General features: G+C 34.6%; 1 long non-coding RNA gene across 1 annotated transcript; it reads right to left on the bottom strand.

The window, feature by feature from the left end:
* Positions 1-4200: 4200 nt before the first annotated feature.
* On the bottom strand, positions 4201-5260 carry LOC110864710. Its single transcript, XR_004868193.1, has 2 exons — positions 4884-5260; positions 4201-4804 (listed from the first exon to the last, which is right to left on the bottom strand). It is a non-coding gene; the product is annotated as an uncharacterized LOC110864710 (long non-coding RNA).
* Between the last annotated feature and the right edge of the window lie 13351 nt (positions 5261-18611).

The raw sequence follows: 18611 nt of genomic DNA, 5'->3' as shown, positions 1-18611 counted from the left end.
ATTCCAAATGAACGTTCACAGTATGCAAATCAATTTTGAAACAATAGAATTTACTACCAACGGAAACTTGCGTTGGTTGTTGTATGATTGAAATTTGAATCAACAAGCTCAGATGGATAGTATCAAGAAATGATTTGTCAACTATTGAACCAATAAATGAACAAGATAAAATCAGTGTGTTGACATTGTTAAGTTGCAAGGATACACCAAAATTACAACCGAAGTTAGTGTATCATCATCTTAATACATAGTTGCATTAAGACTATTTGAGTGGTTAGTAAATCAAAAAGCATACGTAGTTTCGCATGAAGCGATTGATCAAGATTAGCACAAGCTACTAGTTTATACCGACACCACAAGGTGTCGTAGTGATTTGAAATAATTCAATAATAGCGGTGATCGAACAAGTATCACCGGTATTCTGGAAATCAATTGAGAAGTTCAACGAAGTAAATCTGAATATTTGTTTCAAACAATTCTCATATGATTTTCAACCGAAGATAAAACAAATAAATAATGTTTTTCGATCGAAAATGAAAGAGCAATAAATATCACAAAATGTTTGATCGATGCTGAAAGAACCGTTAAGAGGCACACCGAAATATGACATGAACTTGTGTACCATTGTCTTAACACACAATTGTATTAAGACTGATTTAATACGATAAATCAACAAGGCGGATTTAATAAACAAATAATTAAATCCGTACATGATGTGAGCAACGAGATTAGCGCAAGCTTCAAACTTGTGAAATACGCCACCACAAGGTGATCGTGATCAAAGAAACGATTCAATGAAGTCGAAGACCAAACAAGCCTGTTATGGTTCAAAGCAAATGAAGTGCTTGTTGGGATTATTTCGAATATGAGGGCCTCAATCCATCATATGGAATCTTGAATCTAATATATATTACGAGTAAGTTCAAACAATTGAACTTGGTTTAAGCACCATCCAACAACGGATGTATGTATCAACAAGAAAATTTCGACATGGTTACAACGAAAACACCATGTATGTAGCTTGAAAGGAAATGAGTTTCAACGAGTTCGTTGACCCGATATCAAAGAGTCAACGTTTTGCAATAATGTAAAATTCGACATAGCGAAACAATATTGAACGTTGTTAAAGCAACAATTTCGAGCGAAGCCACATGCGTAACCAACAACGCATGTGTAACATATGAATTTGTCAAGAATGAAGCAATTAAGTGTTCGTTATCATGAAATAAAATTTTCGTGATGCAATGGCCATTAGGGGGAGTAGAAATGCAAAAATCTACTCACTAAATGCAAGAAGTCGAAATTTCAACAAAAGAAATTTAAGGACTTTACCTGGAATTTCGCGTGATAACCGTTTGTTAGTTGACCTTACCATGGAATGTCGAACATAGCGTAATCACCATTTATGAAATAGGGGGAATGTGAAGACGTGTGACTTCTTTTGCAGCGCCAATAACTGTGCGTCTCATTAGACTAAGCATCGATTGTTATGAAATCTTGTTTTAACATACCTCAGCTTGACTCGTGTCATTTGCAAGATCACGTGGCAAAGTACTGCATTTCGGTTGTTGTTCTCCTGCTGACGGGATTAGCATCGTTGTTGTCGTGCCGATTTGTGTTTTCCCCAAGGCCTTGCCTTGAAAGTTGTGTGTGATGTACTTCGACGTCCGCTGACGTATAGTTTAAGTTTCATGTATAGTTGTGCAATAGCGTTTTGTTGCACGTAGGTTACCTGCTCGAGTAACTAAAAAGCATAGACAATATAGATAATGGTGTTTGCCCGAGTTGTTAGTCACGGTTTCTAAGTGTGGACCTTTAATGGGTTTTGACATAAGTTTTCCAAAGGTCCTAAATGCATGTTATCCAAAACCCTCAAAGTTTTGCTTACTATATGTAATCGCTTCATGTACCTTGTATCCAACACAACAATTGTGTATGTTTAAAACCAAAACTGTTGACTCATTGTTTTCGGCAACGGTTGGAAACCCATATTCAGTCCTAGGCGTTCTGTATGTGTCCGAGTCTTAATAATCTATGTTCCCAGAGGAAGTAAGGTTAAAGCCTAGGTATCTCTACAGAAACCTAATTCGCTGAAACCTAATGCTCTGATACCAATCTGTCACACCCCGAAAAATCAGAGCTGGCGTGACTGGACCGGTATCTTCATTGCACAGCGGAAGCAATTAGTTAAGACTTCTAGAAAATGAACGCCGCTAAGTACTCGAATTCCCATGGGTTCTCCTATTCCGACCGTTCCATAGTTTTGAAAATGTAACCTGAGAAAGAACATGCGAAAAAGTCAACATAAAGTTGAGCGAGTTCATAGTTTGTTTTGAAAAGATTTAAAATAAATCTTTTTGATAACCGGTTTAAAAGTTGTTGAGAAAATATAGTAAAATCATTTTCTTGGCATGATATATGAGAACTGTGAGTCTAGCCCACGAGAGTCTTTGTGCATTGCACGAGAGAGAATGGGCTGAGCCCAAACGAACCTTTGTAAGCAGGATCAGCGCTTCCTCTTACTTAGGTATAACTTGAAAAACGTTACCAAAGTTTGTAATTCATGTATTTGTGAGTTTCCATTAAATGAGTCTTATGAATATATGAAAGTTTTAGGGTTGTGAATGGGTATGTAAAGCGTCTATGAACAGGTTGATCGTTAATGTTTCGCGAGGACATTAACGTATGCAGCGACATAGGAAGTACTCAACCTGTGTAGACGGTTTTTAGTGTCGAATCACCTCGACTGTGTCGAATCACCTCGACTGTGTGAATCACCTTGACTGTGTCGAATCCCCTCGACTGTGTGAATCCCCTTGACTGTGTCGAATCCCCTCGACTGTGTCGAATCCCCTCGACTGTGTCGAATCACCTCGACTGGGTCGAATCACCTCGACTGTGTCGAATCCCCTCGACTGTGTCGAATCCCCTCGACTGTGTCGAATCACCTCGACTGTGTCGAATCACCTCGACTGTGTCGCCCGTACCCATTAGAAAATCATGCACGTTTCGTAAATATGAAGGCGTTTTGTAAAACCGGTATGTTTGATCGAAATCATTCGTAAACCATTTAAGTTCCTTGAAATTCATTCGTAACACGGTTTAGAAATATGAGTTTTCGTTCATCGAAAAGTTGTTTATTTTTGCAAAACTTGCATGTCTTTCCACCCCCGAAAACATTTATAAAAATGTAAAACAGTAAAAAGTGGGGGTTATGAACTCACCTTGACATTCCTGTGCAAAGCTAGCTTAACGTGATTCCGTGATGTCGTTCCAAGAACGGTAACGTGCTAGCGTGCAACCTCTAACATTCCTACGAAGAAATACTTATGAGTTTTCTAATATAACGACGTAGTTAAACTACGTGTCCGAGCTCTACCGAATCGTTAACTAAACGATTCTATTAAGGTGTTCTTATTATGGTTTGAAATAATCAACTATGGTTATTTGATCCCGTTTATATTCGGGATAAAACTAAGTCTCGAAAACGACTTAGATTCCGAGTGTTTAGGATATATATATATATTTATATAAATAAATATACTTATGAAGTCGTGTTGGTTATCGAGAATTAGAAGTACGTGGATGGGTCAACGTACGTCTCGTCGTAGCTTTCATAAAACGTAACTAAATAAATACATATATTTATGTTCGAATCGTTGACGTTTGGAATAAATATAAAACATTACATTATATTTATTTTACAAAAGTATACGGACTGATCACGTTTGAAATAAATAAAACGATTACATTTATTTTGTAAGGTCGCACGAATTAGCGACGTTTAAAAATGAATATAAACCATTGTATTCGTTTTAAAAGAATAATTTGGGTTTCAAATAATTGAAAGAAATATAAATAATTATATTTACTTTAAAAGATTTGCGAATACTAAACATTTGTAATAACTATAAAAACTACATTTAGTGTGTACAAGGGTTTAAAGTCGTCGTTTAAAACACTTATAAACCTTATGTTTATGTAAGATAAGTTTCGGATTTCATTAAGTTATAACTCGTTTTGTAAATCGTAGGACGTCGTCAAATAAATTATATATTTGTATTTATTTTATATGAAGAACTCGAAATTCAATAAGGCGTCGTTTTTAGACCATAAATACATGTCGGGTTTCGGGTTTTTACGAAAATCGGACAGAGTTTCCTCTGTTTTTGGACGATCCTGACGACTCAAGTTGTCGTATTTTGTCAAAAATCAACAATGATTCAATTGATTCAAACAATATATAATAAATTTGCGACAAAATAAACCGTAAATAAACGCTAAAAGTATCGGTCGAGCTCGGTTACGCGTTTAACTATATAAAATCTAACGTAACTAATTCGCTACGCTTAAAACTTTACCGGGTCCTTTGTGTTAACCGGGCGTTGACTTGTTTGACCGTTGTTGACTGAGTTGACTCGGTTTGACCGAGTATGCTGACCCGTAACTGAGTTTGACCGTAGCCGCTTGACCTGAACCCGTTGACTTATGTTGACCCGAAACCTAACCCGGTTTGACTGAGCCGCTGACCCGACACATTGACCAGGTTTGACTTCTGTTGACCAAACCAAAATAACCCGAATCACTTCGTGACTGAACCGAACTTGCTGGACTGACCCGCTTACACCCGGAACCGAACAGATCTATAACTTAAACTGAAATACGGCCCGAACCAAAATTTGACATGAATCCAATGGAATCCCTTCCACTGCCGCCGCGAGTGACGTGCCGCACCCCCCCCCCGACTGTCGTTAATTCCGGTGGCTATATGCCGCTGTCGACCACCGTCGTACCCCACCCCCGCCTGAAATAAAAAACGTCGACCGAAAAAAAATGGATTTACAAGATTCGCGGACAAAAGAGAGCTTAGACGAAAAGATTACCGGGAACATTGTGGCTACCGTCGATGTTGTCGTCGGAGACGTCAGTCGCCGCTGTGCAGCCTTCTCTCACTCTTTGTCTCTCCGTCTTCGCCGCCTAGCACCACCCACCACGGCGCCGCCGCCTGTGGTGTTGTGGTTGTCGCTGCTCAAATCCGCCACCACCAAAAATGGTGGTGGTCGGCCGATAATCGAGAGTGGGAGGGGGTGATCGTGAGGTGTGGATAAGTTGGGTTTGAAGTAGGTGAAGGAGATGAGATGGATTTTTGTGTGTATTGGAAAGATTAGAACTTGTATATGAGTGGTTTATATGTGTAATCAAAGCAAACAAAGAACAGGATTCAGTATGTGCGGCTGATCAAATGAAGGTGTTAGGGTTATAGCTACCTTTTTATAGCTAGGTTAGATTTCTTTTAAGTGGGCTTGGGCCCTAGGCCCACAAGCCCGTTTTGTGCGGCCCGAATCGTTACTAGAGCCCGTTTCGCAACCGAGTGTCATAAGTTGTCGTAAAATGAAATCTTAGAGCCGAAACACTAAAAAAAATTAAGTCGAAAACTAATGTCTGACATGTTCGTTCGATCGTTCGCGTTAAATCGCGTAAAAATTGTTTCGTTCGTCGTTCCTTGTTCGTTTTTCGATATGATTTCAACTACGGATATTAAAATTCGAAAACGAAGCCAAATATAACATAATATATTAATACCGAGGCATAATTCAAGTCTGATGCTTCCGTTTTGCCGTTGATTGTCGGTGTGTTACTGGTTCCGCGTTTTTCGTTCTCGTTTGCGTTTTGTATCATTCGAAGGCATGAAAGTTTCGCAAAACTAAATTTATAAATATAAAATACGCGTATAAAATTCGCATTCGTCAGTGTTGTCAGTATTTTGTACCGTGTCCGTTCGTTACCGCTTAACGATCAACAGATTTTCCACAAATCACCATAAGTGCACTGTAGAGTCAGACAGGTGTTACTAGGCATACCAAGAGCCTAATTAAGTTAGTTTGTGTCTTAAACACTATTTATTATCGCCTTAAACGTTTGTTAGTTGCGTAATTAGAAGCCATTAATTACGGGTTGTCACAGTCTACGAATGCAGTTTTGTATGTGAATTGTCTGAACCAGGAAGCAGGAGATAAAAAACTGTCTACGAATGCAGTTTTCCAGAGGCAATTTATAGAAAATTAATTTTTCTGATGCATTTTTATTACAGCAATTTAATCGGAAAAAAACTGTCTACGAAGCCAGGGGCTGCCGCCCCTGGGACCCCGCTACCAGGGGCGCTGCCCCGGACCCCCGCCAAGATCGTAAAACGTAATGACTAAATCAAAAACCCAGATCGTAAAAATGAAATTAAAAAATTTTTACATGGATCGAAGTGATTTCTTCAACAATTGACGAAGTCTGAATGATTGAAACACTTATCAGCGCTCGAATCGAACGAATCGAGTGATTATCTCCAAAATCACCGGAAAAATCGAGTGAAGAACACGTTGATCGGGTGTTTGAATCATTGATTGGTGATGAAAATCACAATATAATGTAGTGATTATTGAGATAGAAAGTGAAAAAATGGTTGAAGATGGTGGGTTTTGAAAATGGTGGGTTTTGAAGTTACTGGGTTTTGAAAAGGAAGAAGAAAGGGTTGGATCGACAAAAATACCCTTTTTCTTTATTTTAAATGTTGCCACATGTCCTAATTCTATTGCTTCCTACACTTCCTAACCAAAATAAACTTCCTCTTTGATCTTTTCCCTACATTATAATTGTTAACTTACCTTGTTTGATTATTCTATCATTTCCAGTAATATCTCATAACATGTCATTAATGTGAATAAAATCCATTTGAACATTCTCAATTCTAAAATTCATACAAGATGATAACATATATCATATACAGTTCAACTACTTAGGGAGTGTTGGCTTTATGAAAAAACTAATAAGTCAAAATAATGTTTAGATAAGTGAAAAAAAAAATTAAAACAACTTTTTGTATTAGGTGGAAAAGTTATTTTGAAAAGCTAGATAAACTTGGCTTTTTTAATCTCCTTTTAACTTTTCATGAAATATTACATTGTCCCACCTTATAAGCTCATCCAAACACATTTTTAAAACAACTTATTGACTTATTAACTTTTCCTACCTCATAATCTCATCCAAGTACTTTTTTTAAAAACTCTTTTTTGATAAGTCATAAGTCAATAAGTCATTTTGCTAAAAAGTCATTTTTGAGTTAAATAAACAATCTCAAACACCCCTTAATATATTTGCTTATGCAGTTAGCCATTTAACCCATTTACTTACATATACATTTACGATGGTGGCAATAGTACTGCCACCACGTTGAGTATAATATAATATAATTATAACTAGAATTACGACCCGCCGCATTTGTGGCGGGGATTCTTTAGTTATAACTAAGTCAATTTAGGACGCGCACGTTATGTTGAACCTGTCAAACGGGAAAAAATAGACCATGTAAAAATGTTCATCCACACATGCACGTTGCGTCATGTTAACTCGCAAAGTTTAGAACGAAACGTGAAAAATGCTAAACCATAGACGCACGTTGCGATGTTTTAAGTCACAAAATTCAGAACGAAGCATAAAGCGAAAAATTTGCGTAAAATGAAAACTATAAAGGACCAAAATTAAAAGTAAAAAAGTTGTGAGTATAGATTGCAAAATATAAAAAGTTTTGTGTTAAAAATAAAAAAAAACAAATAGTTTTGGGTTAAAAGTAATTTATGAAATACTTTTGGTGAAAAATAAAAAAAATCATTTTTTTTTTGAAAAAACCCTAAAGCCAAGGTTACAACAACCATATGCATAACCATTTTTTCTTTGAAAACCTCCCAAAGCCAAAATTACAACACATAAGTAAAAAAAAAAATCAAAGTGGTTAAATCGCAAAAGATGGAAACGTTTGAATTAGAAGTAAAAAATCAAATTAATCAAAGAGGTTAAATTACCAAAAATTAAAACTTTAAACTTAAATTGTCAAAGATTAAAACTTTAGGGTTAAAAAGGAAAGAAAGATTAAAAAGTTTAAACTTAAATTGTCAAAGATTAAAATTTTAGGGTAAATTGTCAAAGATTAAAATTTTAGGGTTAAAAAGGAAACAAAGATTAGAAGTTTAAACTTAAATTGTCAAATATTAAAACTTTAGGGTTAAAACGGAGAATTTCCATTTTTTTTTTGAAAGACTCCCAATGCCCAACTTACAACACATATATGCACTAACATCTTGCTTATTTCTGGTGTTTAATGTTTAATTGTCCTTTCAAAAATTATGATTTCGCCCTCAGTTTAAAACTATGTTTTTACCCTCAGCTCAAAATAAATTTATGCTTTTGTCCCCAGCTAAAAATTACGATTTCGCCCTTAGTTCAAAACTATGATTTTCCCCCGGTTCAAAACAAAATTTTGGTTTTGCCCCCAGCTAAAAATTACGAATTTGCCCTCAGTTTAAAATTATGAGTTTGCCCTCTTTTAAAAACTTATGATTTTGTCCTCAGTTAAAATCTGGAGTCTTGCCATCGTTTTTTTTTCAAAATTATAGTAGTTTTATTTTACTTGGTTTACTCAATCTAACTTTTTTGTCAAGCAGGTGGCTGATACTCGCTCATTGTTTATGACAATTTACTATTTTGCCCCCAGTTCAGGCTTGCCATCCTTTTTTTAGCAAAACTATGGCAGTGTTTTGGTTTAATTGGTTGAGTCGATATAAATTTTTTGAGATCGTGTTATGAATAGTATGCACAAGTAACTAAAATACATGCGTACATGTTATTAAATTAAGAAATATTCGGCTTAGCGCCGCGCAACACGGGCGGGGCATCCAAATAGTTCCTATATATAAGGTAATCAATAACTATTCTTTCCCTTCTACTCTTTTATAGTTGCCTTTTTTATTAAGCTTCCTCACTAATTCTATATCCTATAGAAGTATAACTAGTTTATAGCCCGCGTGTACACACGGTTTAACAAATGAAAATAGAATATATTACTTTAGCCCTTAAAAGTAACTGTGTGATTTTTTGTTAAATATCAATCACAATGAACACAAAACAAATATGTGATTTATATATATAATCGAATAAGTAAAAAGCATAAACAACATACACATTCATGATGAATAGTTATAGAAAAGCCAGCTGTAATATATTATTAAACATAAAAACAAAATGGTAACCTGAGAAAAAGGAGTAATAGTGCCATTACCTTGTCAAAGTGTGGTTAATCTCATTTGCTAGTAATGGCTTGTATATTGCACTAACATGTTTAATGAGTAAATATGAAACGTATAATTTAGAATTAAAGAATATATCAATTTTTAAAAGAGAAAGAATGCATACATGTATGTATGTCAATAAAGAAGTAGCAACATTCGAGTTGCCACCCAAATTTCCATATGGGTCTACACACAAATTTACATAACATTACCTACAACAGAAACCATTTTAATAATTTGCAATGCCTGTTTGCATATGTTGCCGCATATGTTGCTTCTGGTGTGTAGAATTTCTAAATGAAGCTCCACATTCCTTTCAATTATTCATATTCCTCTATTTTTGCAAATAAACACAAAAAGTTTAATAATATGACCTCCAATCAATAAAGGATTGAGATAAACAATTACATGTAACAATACCTTAAACACCTAAATGAAGAATTACCAAATAAGATGCTACATCATGTAAACAGTACCTTAAAGAATAAGTTTCAACAAAAATTGATAGTGTACAGTTTATCATCTATACTTGGAAGATTTATTAACCAATATGAACAAACTAAACCTAGAAATTGAAATTGAGCCAATATTGATGAAGGATGATCCCTTATATGCTATTAAAAATTGATTACAACAAAATGTCATATGTTTTCGTTCTTTTTTTTTTTAGTTTAATCGAGTTCCCCCAACCCTTTCCAATTCATCTTCAAAATATAGAGTATACTTTCCCCTGGTTTCAAGATCTTTTCAAATCAACTTTTATCACTTTTATAACATTATATATCCAATCTGATTTGTAAATTAAAAAAAAAACATGAATGAAGCATACCCTTAGATGATATAAAATAACATATCTTTATTATCATAACATGCCACATTCAAGAACAATCACAACCGACAAGTATGAGTTATAGAATCGAAAACCTCATCAACAAAAAGATCAAATTAAGTACTATAAACAGACTAATAAATTATTTTGTGTTGATTACCTTGGAAAGAGAGATAATCCATGATGGAGTAAGTGAGCGTGACATGGTAATAACCGACGACTATTCTAACGATTCCGTGCTCCGAGCAGATGAAAGGGGCTCGGAGGCGACGACTGATGAGGGAAACGGTGGGTTACGATTCCAAGCTCCAAGCAGATGACGGTGGTCTAGAGGATGAGGGAGACTGCGGTGGGATTAAAGGCTTATGAATTAATTTGAAATTTAACTTATCCATCAAATCTTCTACATTTACTATATTTTTTTATAATTTCAAATCAAAGCTAAATAAAAAAAATCATAGATTACGATTTGAAACATTTAAAATTGATTTGAAATTTAAAAAAATTATCCATTAAATCCTCTATATTTGATATTTGATATTTAACTAATGTGAGAAAACCAAATTATTGATGCTTTAGTGTCCCAATAGTGGTTTCTTTTATTATATAGCATAGATTAATGATTTCTCAGGAATTTTTTTTTCTGGATATGTTTCACATATTGTACACTTCATTCATCTCTCCTAATAATTGTACCTCTAAGGGTGAGAGGGGCACTCCCCTCTTAGGGGAGTCCCCTCTCTTACGCACACCCAATCAGGTTATGCCACGTCAACTCCACTCTTAAACTCCCCTCGCACCCCAATTTGATGGCAGCACTCCCCTCTTAGGGGAATTGTTTTTTTATTCAAAGAAAAAGAAAAAGAAAAAATGTTGATTGGTTGAAAATGAGGGTGGCCCACCATCTTCTCTCTCCTTCATTGCGGTGAACCCTCCCCGATAAACACCCCCGATTTCCCTCCCCGCTTTATTGGCGGCACCCTTCCCGCTCGACAACCCCCTCCCCGATTTCCCTTCCCGCCTGCACCCCGCTCCCCCTAAGCCACTGATCTAATTCTCTTGAAATTTTAAATAGTCTGACGGAATGCGATATTTAACTTTTCGTTCTTTCTAATTTAGGTAACATTTTTCCAAAGTGGTACCTATAACAGCATCCTATTTCAAAGACTAAACTGCCATTTTGGTCCCTGTGGTTTGGCCAGTTTTGACACTTTAGTCCAAATCTCAAACTTATTACATCTGGGTCCTTGTGGTTTGGTTTTTGTTGCCATTTTGGTCCAAAATCCAAAAACCCCCCTTTTTGACTGTTAAAAGCTGTCTATTTTGTCCTTTAGTGCAGGGGCATTTTGGTCATTTTTTAAATTTCATTTTTTTTTCAATAAAAGAGAGATCAAAATAATCATCTCTCTCTTCTCTCGCTCTCTTCTCTCTCTCTCTCTATATATAGCACCACCACCACTGCCACCTCCTCCCTCTCTCTCTCTTCTCTCTCTCTATAGCACCACCACCACCGCCACTCCAAACTATCAAAACCCAGATCAAGAACATCATCAAAACATCATCAAAACCCAGACATCATCAAAACCATCATCAGAACATCATCAAATATCATATTTGCAATAAAACCCAGATCAAGAACATCATTAAAACCCAGATTCCAACACCCCCCACAAACTTAAAAAACAAACCCACAAACAAAATCAAATCTTGATCAAAACCCAATAACCGTATCCAAATTACAAACAAGCCCACTAAATCAAATCGAAATCAGATCAACTATCAATACCGATTTCAAAACAAAAGAAAAAAAAATGAAAAGTTCACCTGCACTAAAACCCAGAAATCAAGAACACCACAAGCACCACCGCCTGAGATCAAGACCCAGAAATCTAAAACCCAGGAGAGAGAGAGAGAGAGAGCCGAACTAAAACCCAGAAACCAAGACCTCGTTCTCTCACGGCGCACCACCACCACCACGCCAACATATCTGAAACAAGCACCATCCCCCACCACCATTCTGCACTAGAAAAAGAGAGAGAGAGAGAGAGAAACAGGAGAGAGAGAGAGAGAGCCAAATGAGAGAGAGAGAGAGAGGAACGCCGGCGGTTCTTTTGGTCGCTGTCGGCGTTGCCGTTCTCAGCCCCATCAATCACCACCGCCCCGTCATCTTGTCGTCTTCAACATCATCATTATCTTCAAACGTCATCAACAGAAAAGAAACGGTCGGAGCCGATTCCGACTAGATCACCGTGCACGGCGGCGCTGCCGCCAGAGCTGTCGTCGTCTCTCCCTTTCGTCTCCATGTGCGGCTGTGAGAAAATATAGAGTAAATGAGGGTTGTGAGGGGTGCGTGTGTGTGTGTGTAATTTGGTACCTAAGTGTGTTGAAGAGGTGGGGTTTGGGGGATCTTTTACTGGGGAAGATGAAGATGGACCAGAGTTAATTTGAAAGGTGGGAGGGGGTGAGAGCAGAGAAATGAAGTTATGAGGGTAGATGAAGATGAAGATTATCTGTTGTTGTGTATATTTATTAGAGTTAAATGAATTAAGTATAATTAATCTAATTATTAATATGTTATAATAAATTAAGATGGACCAAAATGCCCCTACAATAAAGGACAAAATAACTTGCTTCCAACAGTCAAATAAGAGGGATTTTGGATTTTGGACTAAAATGACAACAAAATGCAAACCACAGGGACCCAGATGTAATAAGTTTGAGATTTGGACTAAAGTGGCAAAACTGGCCAAACCACAGGGACCAAAATGGCAGTTTACTCTATTTCAATTTAAACTCTACCAGCTTTCGCGTTTTTTTACAACTCTTGTCTATCTCTAAGACTAAACGGTATGGGGTTCATCAAGCCCCATCCTCGGCCCAGCGACGCCCCTAACTCCCATCCCCTTCATCCGGCGCCGATCCAGCTCCATCCTCTTCGTCGCCCAGTTGCCGCCCAAGCCGGGCCTCACCCCTCACACACACCTATACATACCTACATATCCCCCACCCCCTTGGTCCATCCCCTTTAGGCCTATCCTCACACCCGTCTACGTGGCGACCCATCCTCCCCACACCATACCTTCTAGTCTAACCGTTTTCAGACTTATAACTTGTTAAGTGTTTCCTGAACTTACTCAGGTATTAACTACTTATTTTCTCAAAAAAAAAAAAAATCATCATAGAGTCTTTAATCGACGCCTAAATGCTCCCTACGATGAAAAACTTGGTCCTATACATCATATTTCTAGTAGTTCACCCAAGTGTTTCTTCAGCATATTAATTTTCGTTACCGTCAATCCGTATGGGGTTTTAGCAATCACTGTTGTACCTGATAATAAATTATATATTATAATTTTGTAACATGTTTATGCATGGTGGATTTGTACTTTATGCTTTAGGTGTGTTTTTAGTTTTCTTTGTTGTATTGTTTGTTTTGTTGGTTGTACATTATTATATATTATATATTATATTATATATTATATTATATTATATTATATAATAGTATAATTTGCAATATTTTATTGCATTAAAGCTTGTACATCAAGCTTTGTAGATGTATTATGCATCTTAGGGTTGTACCCAATGTGGGTTTACAACTTTGAGGCACAAAAGAGTATATGGGATTATTACGTAGGGTACCCCATGATAACGCGTGAGTCTGTAGCAAGCATAAGACCATATGTAGTGAGACTTGAACTTCAAGCCCTTCTTATGGGCATTATCTGACATGTGGCTCCTATTAAAAGATATAATTTGTAACACTTGTATGCATTAAGCTATTGTACATCATGTTTAATTGTTTTTTATGCTTAATGGTATTGTATAATAGTTGTACAAACACGCCACGCTTTATATTACCATTACCCATTACTCAATACTATAATTTGTAATATTTTTTAGGCATAAAGGTGTTATACTTTATGCTCTGAGAGTTTTAAAAAAAAAAAAAATTGATTTTTTACTTTTAACCAAAACTATTTGATTCTTTACTTTTAACCCAATACTATTTGATTTTTTTACTTTTAACCCCAAAACTTTTCATCATTACTTTTAACCTAAAACTAATTGATTTTTTTTTTACTTTTAACCCCAAACTATCTTTTACAATTTAACCTTACAACTTTTTTACTTTCAACTTTGGTCTTCTATACTTTTTATTTTTAGCAAAATTTTCGTTTTCCGTTCCGTTCTAAATTTTGCGAGTTAACATGGCGCAACGTGCGTGTGTGGTTAAACATTTTTACGTTGTCTATTTTTTTCCGTTTGACAGGTTCATCGTAACGCGCGGGTCCTAGATCGGCTTAATTATTCTTTTATATATATATTATATTTCGATTTATTTTCTTCACATTATATCATAGCCTAATATTATACAATATTACATATACGAAATATTGTTCGATGTTACACATATAACATTCTTTTACAAGTTGGTCCAACATATGCAATTCTCTTTTTTTTTTCAGTCACATTAACAGAAGTCGATGTAATAACTATTGTTTGCCGACATCCTACATAGTATATATTTTTAAACACAAGTATTCGTATTCGTATTTGCTTATCCTCATAACTTAGTCCGATTTAAACCTAGATACTAACCAAGTATCTAATTCGTTAAAAGTTGTGGCTCTGATACCAACCTGTCACACCCTGGATTTCGACACCCTGGGCGTGCGACTCATCGGTTAGTACTTCTTTTTTTATAAATACGCATCGGAAAATATTTCTTTTCCTTTGGTTACAAAGAACTCATGAGTAAAAAAAAAGAATTTCTTCCATAAACAGGGATTTAATTACCCCTTATCTAAACAACACGGTTTCTTTAACATGTAATCTTTTTATATTATTTACTGTCTTCTGACATTTTTACAACTCTCACCACAAGGTTTTATCGTGCCTAAGGAGTCATGATCCCTTGAGCATCTACCCTTGCTAAATACGTTATTCATGTTTACCTGAAAACGTTTGGAAAATAATACGTCAGCGACAAGTTGGTGATTACCGTTTAACAGACCATAGTTTCAAATAAGGCATAAGCAACATTAAAGCTATTTGCACATACTAGTAAACTACACATTCAGCGAGTATCATTACTCGTTTGTACTACCATGAATACATACCTGGTTTTACGTACAATTTACCAACCGTGATTACATACTTGGTTTTACAGTTTCGCAACATATACCAATTTGATCAAATTCGAAATATATTCACGTGTGCCAAATGCTTCAATAAACTTACTATACATGCTAAACATATTTAATATAAACCCATACCATATTCAAATTGTAAAACATTTCAAAATTTGTAAAAGAGTTAACGTATTCACCTTAATAATCTTTGCGATTACTCACATCTTAACATTTTAGGATTCGTGTACATCTAAACGTGCCTCCTTGACGTCTAAGGAATCTTGCCGGTGAATCTTTTGTCGATTTCTTTTTATCTCCTATAACCAGTATTATGTATTTAACAAAAATTGCATAACTAATAGTTACGGTAAAGTTTACCATAATTATAAATTGTCATATCTGATTAATAGTAATAACAATAATGATAATAATAACACAAAATTATAAATATAGTCGGGTAAGTATTTTACCACTCAATATCGGTGAACTTTTTTAGGCGTATACGTTTTTAATTCCCCGGTTTTATAATTTTTTAGGTATAATTTTTGGTCTAGTGACTTCCGACCCTTCTGTCGAAAATCTCAAGATTCGCTACTGATCACCGTTATTTACTACCGATTGTCACCAACCTTAACCGCCTACCACCTTTCCGTGTTTCACCCTCGACTCTCAACGGAATATATCACCAATATTTCTTATGTTGTAATATAGTATCTATCATAATTGTAATACGATGGAAACAACCGAGTGTGTATTTATATTTTCACTTTAGCGGCAGCTAATGCAACAAATACCAAAACGAATGATTAATGTCCACCGATGTAACTTTTGTAGCTTGCTGAGTAATGTTCCCTTATAGTGCCACGTTTACAATTCTAGTTGTAAAAAAAAGACCCATAAGCCCTATGTTTATCTGACTTTATTATTTATTATACTTCTCTTTCCTTTTTTAATTTATTATACTTTTCTTTCCCTTTTTTTTTTGCCAGAATATTGAAACAAAACCTAGTAGATGATATAATAAATACATTGATCGATTCTATAACAGATGGCAAAAATATGAATTTGGTGGCCACTAAAACTAGACACAACTTGCTTCTTATCCATATTTAAATATGCTTCTCATCAAATCCTAAAAATGGTGTACAGACGTTGTAATTAAACATAAAACATATAACTATTGTATGTTATATTATGTTTTAATAATTTATTTATTACATATACATATTCAAGTTGAGGGAATAGTGCCAGGCAGCTTGTCTGGCACTTCTCTATTGGATCAACTCATTTTTAATTTAATTTTAATAATTTTTTTTACTACATATACATTTGTATGTTATATTTGTTTTAATTGGTTTTCACGATGTAATGTTTTTGGAGATCGTGTTATGAGTAGTATGTACAAGTAATCGAAATACAGACGTATATAAAAGAGAAATATTTGGCTTAGTGCCCCGCAACACGGGCGGGGCAACACCTAGTTATATACGTATACATATATATTCTTTGAGTATTAGTCATCATCTTTATCTTTATTATTTATAAATTATTATGTTATTTTATTAGTAGATATATATGTGATAAGTTTTTGTTCACTTCATAAATATCTAAGGTAATCTTTGCTATCAAATTGCTTTATATACATTATTATAACTAGGTTAGAACTCCGTGTATTACACGGGTTGAATAAATGTTATTATATATACTAAATAATAAAAGCAATATATCTTTAAAAACCTTGTTTATTACATAATTTGAAGAGTTAATTACATAGTTAGTCCCTATGGTTTGCACAAAGTAACATACTTAGGTACTAATAGTTTAAAATCACATTCTAGGGTATTAACTTTTCATTTTGTAACGTTTGAAGGTATTAACATTATTTGTAGGTTTAAAATCACATTCTATTAGTATCTTTTTTTTTTTTTTTTTTGTGCAAACCACAGGGACTAACTATGTTAATACCCTAGAAGTTAATACCTCTAAACGTTACAAAATGAAAAGTTAATACCCTATAAGGTGATTTTAAACTTATTATGTGTGTAACATCTAAAAAATATCATAATAAAAATAGAACTAAAAATACAGCTAATTTCGTATAGTCTTCTAAAATTTAGGTTGTGTTATATTTATTATAATGAACATAATTTAAATTATATGAATACAAAACTAAACCTTTATTTAATTTAATGTAGAAATAACCCTATGATGTATCAAAAATATTATAATCTTGTTGTTATTCGATATCATCTTTTTCAAATAAAGAGTTTTAAATATAGAGTTTTCAAATATAGAGTTTTTAATATATCAAAATATTTATTATTATCTAACATTTTGTTTAAAACTATTATTGTTATTTAATATGAGAGATAAATAGAAAAATAAGTTGAGAAATCATGAGGAAGTGACATGTGTCCAAAAAAGATTTTTATTTATTAGTATAGGAAGATCATACATACATACTAATTATAAGTAATCGACCATTCACCAACACATATTATATTTATATAGTGATTATCAATGAATTGTTATTTTTAAACACTCGTTTAAACAACTCACAATTCAAATGGTCGTTTCACCTAATAATTGCTCGTTTAAAAATACTTGAAATATTATTATGACGAGATAACTTTTCTTATAATTAAACCGTATCTTAAATCCTAATAAGTCGTATAGACATCTCATATTTAAATTCTTATAATTAAACCGTATCTTAAATCCTAATAAGTCGTATAGACATCTCATATTTAAATTATTCATATTATTTGTTACTTACTTGTTTAACAATATTCAACAATATTCAGAATATAAATCCAAATATCCTATTTACACTCTAAAAAAACAAGATGTTACACAAACCATAGAATTGTTCAAATATTCCGGGCCCATTCGGTTGCGTAAATCCGTCTTAACAAACTTCAATTTAGAGGGAAAAAAAACATTTTTCAACAGTTGCGGTTGCAACCGGTAAAACCAAAGCTAGCTTTACCACCCGATAAACCAAGAGACGAGAACTATGTGTTTCGTTTTCCACCATAAGACGAGCAAGATCACTTATTTTAATTCTATTATTGTTAATTTGGGCTTATTTTATCATTCGGGGTTGTTTATTCTACAAGTTTTGGATTGTCCAATGTTTGGGCCTATAAAAATTTTGGATTTTAGTAATATCAAGTATCTTATTTTTTGGTTAGGTGTATTTTCGTATTTTTTAGGGGTATCCTTAGTATAAAACTGAAAAAATACACTACGAATACGGGGTTGAGCCGTAGCCCGTGCTAACCCTACTATAGCACTAGCTCCGCCCCTGCCGGGGAGGACCTTCGGACAGGGCACATTTTTTCAAGGGCACTATATATATATATAGGACAAAGATCCGTTAGGAACCACCCTTTATTGCGAGAACTGCGAGAACCAATGTGAACACAACCAAAAATGCCTAAAAATAGCTAAAAAACGCACAATTTTTTTTAATATTTTTTATATAAAAATCGCTACTTTTAGTAGCAAAAAAAAATTATTTTTTTTTTAAAATGT

This window comes from Helianthus annuus, chromosome 9, assembly GCF_002127325.2.
Source record: "Helianthus annuus cultivar XRQ/B chromosome 9, HanXRQr2.0-SUNRISE, whole genome shotgun sequence".
NCBI classification, from domain to species: Eukaryota; Viridiplantae; Streptophyta; class Magnoliopsida; order Asterales; family Asteraceae; genus Helianthus; species Helianthus annuus.
The sequence above is the reverse complement of the archived record's forward strand: the minus strand, read 5'-3'. Positions and strand labels throughout refer to the sequence as shown.